Source organism: Uloborus diversus, chromosome 7, assembly GCF_026930045.1.
Source record: "Uloborus diversus isolate 005 chromosome 7, Udiv.v.3.1, whole genome shotgun sequence".
NCBI classification, from domain to species: domain Eukaryota; kingdom Metazoa; phylum Arthropoda; class Arachnida; order Araneae; family Uloboridae; genus Uloborus; species Uloborus diversus.
This window is the reverse complement of record NC_072737.1, coordinates 85,859,609-85,865,013: the sequence shown is the minus strand read 5'-3', so window position 1 is coordinate 85,865,013 and position 5,405 is coordinate 85,859,609.

Below are 5,405 nucleotides of genomic sequence, written 5' to 3'. Positions count from 1 at the left end.
ACGCAACGTGGCAATGTTTTAGTTTCATCGGCAGTTTTGTAAATCACCGCAAGGTAGCGTATTCGAGCGCTGGAGTTCCGAATTCCTGATTTATCTAAAAGCAAAGCAAAGAATGAAAACTGAAAAATATTTTAAAAGCCTTGCTTAAAATAATTACAAACATTTATTTGTTAACAAACACAAGATGGCAACAGTTGAAAAGTTTAAATCATCGCGATTTTCTTGTCATTGTCCAACAATTAAAATCACGCGAATTATGCAGACGACACTTTATAACAATTTATCTTCCTTATTGTTGCAATTATAAATCTATTTTTATTAAATCAGTCCTCCATGGAGCGATTAGCACCAAAATTAAACCAACGCCTGTTTATATATGGATTCACATTTGTTCCAAATTTCATCCAGAACGTAGCATTACTTCTTGAGATATGGGCACTCACAATGGAAAACAAAGAACATTCGATTGCGCCACCCCCTTTTCAGCTATTGGCGCCAAAATAGAATCAGCTCTTATACCCTCTAAGGGCTACTTGTCGATAAATTTTTGTTTGATTCCGTTCATTATTTCTTGAGATACAGCAATCACAATTGACGACAAAAAACGTTCTACAGCTCAACCCCCGTTTGAGCTATTGACACCAAAATTGAATCAGCACTTGTACCTGTTAGGGGGAACGAATGGACCAAATTTTGTTTGATTCCGCGAGTTACTTCCTGGGGAATAGCAGGCAAGCATAACTCAAAAAACGTCCTATTGCTCCACCCCCCTTGGAGGAATTCGCGCCAAAAATCAATGGGCACAAGTTCACATAGGGGCACATATGTGTACCAAATTTCGTTCGATTTAATGCGGTAGTTTTTGCTGTAGAGCGACCACAAAAAAAATGGTCATACACATACGTGACACACACACAGAGACATTTTCCAAAAATGGTCGAAATGGACTCAGCACACCTCAAAACAATCGAATCCGTCGAAATTCGAAAATTTGCACGAATCCAATACTTGCTTCTATATATTAGACATAGACGAAAGTAAAAATTATATTTATTCACACTTTATTTTCTTAATTCTTACTTTCCTTAACTTCTTATTTGCCTTAACCTAAAATATGCAACAGAAATGGTTTATAAAAGGGTGTTAGAAAGGTATGATTCAATTGTTTAACTTGTTTGGAATGGCAGATGGTGATAGTATAAACGTTTTGCTCGCTCGCGCAGACAGAGGTTCTTGTCTTAAGCTGATAAAATGCCAGACTAATCTGGGATTTAAAAAAAAAAACTACTTCTGTAGGGTTGCAGGTTTCTGGAATAGTTTGCAGCGGAAACATTTGTAATTTGTTATTTCATTGCACAAATATTTCTAAGGTAACCATTTGAATAATTTTTGCCTATACAGTGCTGGCCAAATTATTAGATTAAAGAGTTTTTTTTTGTTTTTTGTACACTATTTATACTAAAATACTATTTATTTTACTGTTAAAGTACAGTACATACTGTACACTGATTATTACGTTATTTTAGCATAATTTAATGTTTGCAGGTGGCAGCACTGTCTGCTTTGTTTATGTTCTTTGTTTATCTACCTACCAGGAACATAACCTCAATCAGCTTAAACAGTTCACTAGTTCTTTTTATTAGTGTGTTCTGTTATATTTAAAGTTAGTTTTAGGTAATTAGTGAGTATGTGTATGTGAGTATATATAACTCGTTTGAGTATAAACAATTTTTTACCTCCTTTTTTAAAAGTTCAGAAATTGTGTAAACCTTGTGAAAAGTATGCCAAAAAGGCTTAAAATGCTCATCAAGAACAAGGGAATGCATACTATAAATATTAGATAATTATTTCACTGTTCGTTGATGTGTCTATAGTTATATAATCAATAAAGAATTTACTTTTAAAGCAGTCTTAGTCTAATAATTTGGCCAGCACTGTAGTTAACCGTAGAGCCTGTTAACTGGCGGTCTCTTTTGTATTTGTATTTTTAACTATCTGAATACTTTTTTGTCTAGTTTGGTGAAGAACCTCTTTGTGTGTGGTCCTCTCTTTTATCTTTGTATTTCTGAACAAACTATTTGAATATTTTTTGCTTGTAGCTGGGGCAAACCTAACCTGGCTGCGTCTTAATGCTGCGATTAGGATTGGCGTAGCCTACGCAATGCTGCCAGGTTTAGTTCACCCCTACTATAGTTAGATGCATGACTTGTTTCTGGTCCTCTTTGTTACATTTGCATTTGTAAAATACCCATATGAGTACTTATGCCTAGTTAACCGCGTAGCTTTATGCTACTGATCGATCCTTTAGAATTTGCAAATTACCGATTTGAAAACGTTTTGCTTAGATATACGGAGAATGGAGAGTCTATCACTATTCGTTGCTTTTGTATTTGTATTTGTGAACTACATATTTGAAATGTATTTTGCCCTGTCAGATGCAGTGTCTGCTACTAGTATAGTTTCTTTTCTACTTGTATTTGTGAACAATCCGTTTGAATGATTTTTGCGTAGCTGGATGCGGAACCTGTTGCCGAACGAGACGTTCGGCATTTGTATTTGTAAACTAACCAATTGAATATTTTTCACCTAGTTAGGAAATAATTAAGATACACTTTTGGACATCGATTTTAGACTTCTCCATTCTAGCAAGATATCTTCCGGATCTACTGTCGAATATTCTGCAAAATATTACTACCTACAACTCTGCATGTCTGACTGTTACTTTAATATCATTTTCAAATCAACTAAAAAAAGTTAACCGTAAAACCTAACGTTAACCTAAAAAAAGTTAAGTAGTCAGCTACGGCTCCCATCGTTCTTCTTAACAAACAAGAAGTTCCGTCTAGAACTAAACGAGCCTACTTTCTCGTATACCCATACTACTTTCTAGTACCTGATCAATATTCTCAAAAATAGCTAAAATCGCAAATTGTTTCAAACATATATTTTTTAAATACTTTAAACTGATTTCTAGGAATAAAATATTCCTCACTCATCTAAAAAATTAGATCCGTAAAAAAATAAATAAATAAAGGAACAAATAAAATAGCAGCACCTTTTTAAGGTTGCGTTCGACGAGCTCGACCGGGAGCGACCGGTTAGTTAATCACGTGACAGCTAATGATCACGTGCTCCAATCAACCAATCAACAGCTGAAAATGGTAACCGATGAGATAACCGATAGATGATAGAACGCTGCGGTTTGTAACCGGTTACTTACCGGTCGACCGGTGAGATTCGTCGAACGCAACCATACAAAGCAGCTAATAAACTTTTTTCCATTAAAAAAAATTCTTTAACAGCTTTCAAAACGAAAAAATAATAATTAAAATTAATAAGCTCTTTAAAACAAATCCATCATATCAAAAACAAAAAACCATTTCTTTTCCCCCTGGAGCCAAAAATAATTTTTAAATGAATTAATGCATTTACCAAAATAAATAAAAACAATAAAATGTAAACTTAAAGAAATAATTTTCACTGTCCAAAAAAAAAAATCGTCTGCTCATATCTTTATGTAGAAACATAAATGACTTCGAGTTTATCCGCCGAAACTGAATACCTAAATTAAAACTTTAGCGTGAAAATAAAAACAAGTCATATTAACAATAATTATTTCAGTCAACACCATAGCGTCGGAGTCGGAGTCAATCTCATTTTGGGATAAAGGAGTCGGAGTCGAATATCCAAGAATCGGAGTCAGTCATTTGTTCTTCGTGTATAAATTTTGCCAAAGCTACGAAGTCAGGGTCGAAGTCGAGGAGTCGGAGTCCGATTAATTGTCGGGCACAGGAGTCGGAGTCGGAGTCAGGTGCCCCTAAATTATCGGAGTCGGAGTCTGGAGTTTGGCGTTAAGAGCTATTTCTAACAAAATTTGCTTCAAATAAATCCGCCTTCAAGTACGGAATCTACATTGACTTTCAGTTCCCCGTAGGCGCTAATGTTAAAGAATTTGAACCAGGGTTGGCAAGGTTTTGGACACTACGGTAAAAACCACGGTAAAAACCCTGGTTTTTATCATCCTGTCCAAAACCCTTGTGTCCAAAACTGTCTGAAAGTGTCCAAAACTATAATTTTAGAAAAATTGTATTCTGTGAGAAAACATCAAAAACAGAATAAAATGTATCAAAGTTATGTTTTATATTGAACATCTGTTCAATGAGAACATTCAACTTATTTATGCAGCTGAGTTTAATCCAGTTACATTGAAGTTGAATTCTAGATTAAAATTGAAATTTGTATGCATGAGATAATTTAGTTTTTTTTTTATATTAGTATCCAAATTTCCTTATCCTTATGCATGTGTGCAAATGAGAGCAGGGTTAACAAGGTTTTTACCATCCTGTTCAAAACCCTAGTGTCCAAAACTACTTTTTGAGAAACTATTTTTTGTGAGAAAATAAAAACAAAATGTGTCAAAATTATTGTTTTGACTATTTATTTATTCAATGTGAACATTCAAGTATAAATATATGTGTAACTTATTTATGCAGCTGATTTTAATCTAATTATATAGAAATTAAATTCTTCATTAAAAATTTCAATTTCTAGTGGGAGGTTTTTTTTTTTTTTTTTCTTCCGTAAACCAAATTTTTCGACATTTATGCATGTGTGCAAAAGAAAGTGTTCAAAACATAGTGTAATAATTGATTTAAATGCAATAAATTACAATTTTTTATAGTTACAGAATGCATTGTATTAAAAATATGAATTGAAAAAAGAATAGCACAAGTTTTATAGCATTAGTGTTTAATCATCAATTTCTCATCCTTTAATCTATGATTTAAAAAGTAGTTTTCATTAAAACGTCATGTAAAACTTATTTGCAAAAAACCATTATTTTTTTTTGCACCTAAATATTGCACGTTTAATAATATTCCTTTGAGTTATAAATGGAACTGAAATTAGTTGTCTTGGTAGTGTTGTGAATTTCCTTTCATAACTCTACCAACTGTTACATAAGGAATTTTTCATGTAATAGTTGTTGGCAATTTTTTAAAGTAAAATATTTTTTTAATGAATATTTTGGAGAAAAATATTATCAAATACTCATTAATTAAACCTCATTAATATCTTACACCGCTTTAACTTTAGCATAGTTTTGGACAGTTTTAGACAGTTTCGGACACTTTTGGACAGTTTTGGACGGTAAAAACCACCTGTCCTAAACTAGTTTTGGACAGTCCAAAACCTACCCTGATTTGAACTGTTCAAAATTGAACGGAAAATTGTTCAAATCAAAAAGATATTTTATATGCAAGTTTTTCATCAAAAACTTTTTCCTACAAAGTTTGCTTGAAGCAAATTCACCTCACAGTTTGGAATTGCCTTAAATTTCCCCGTAGGCGAAAATATTAAGTTTTTTTTTAACTGTTCAAAATTGAACAAAAAATAGTTCAAATCAA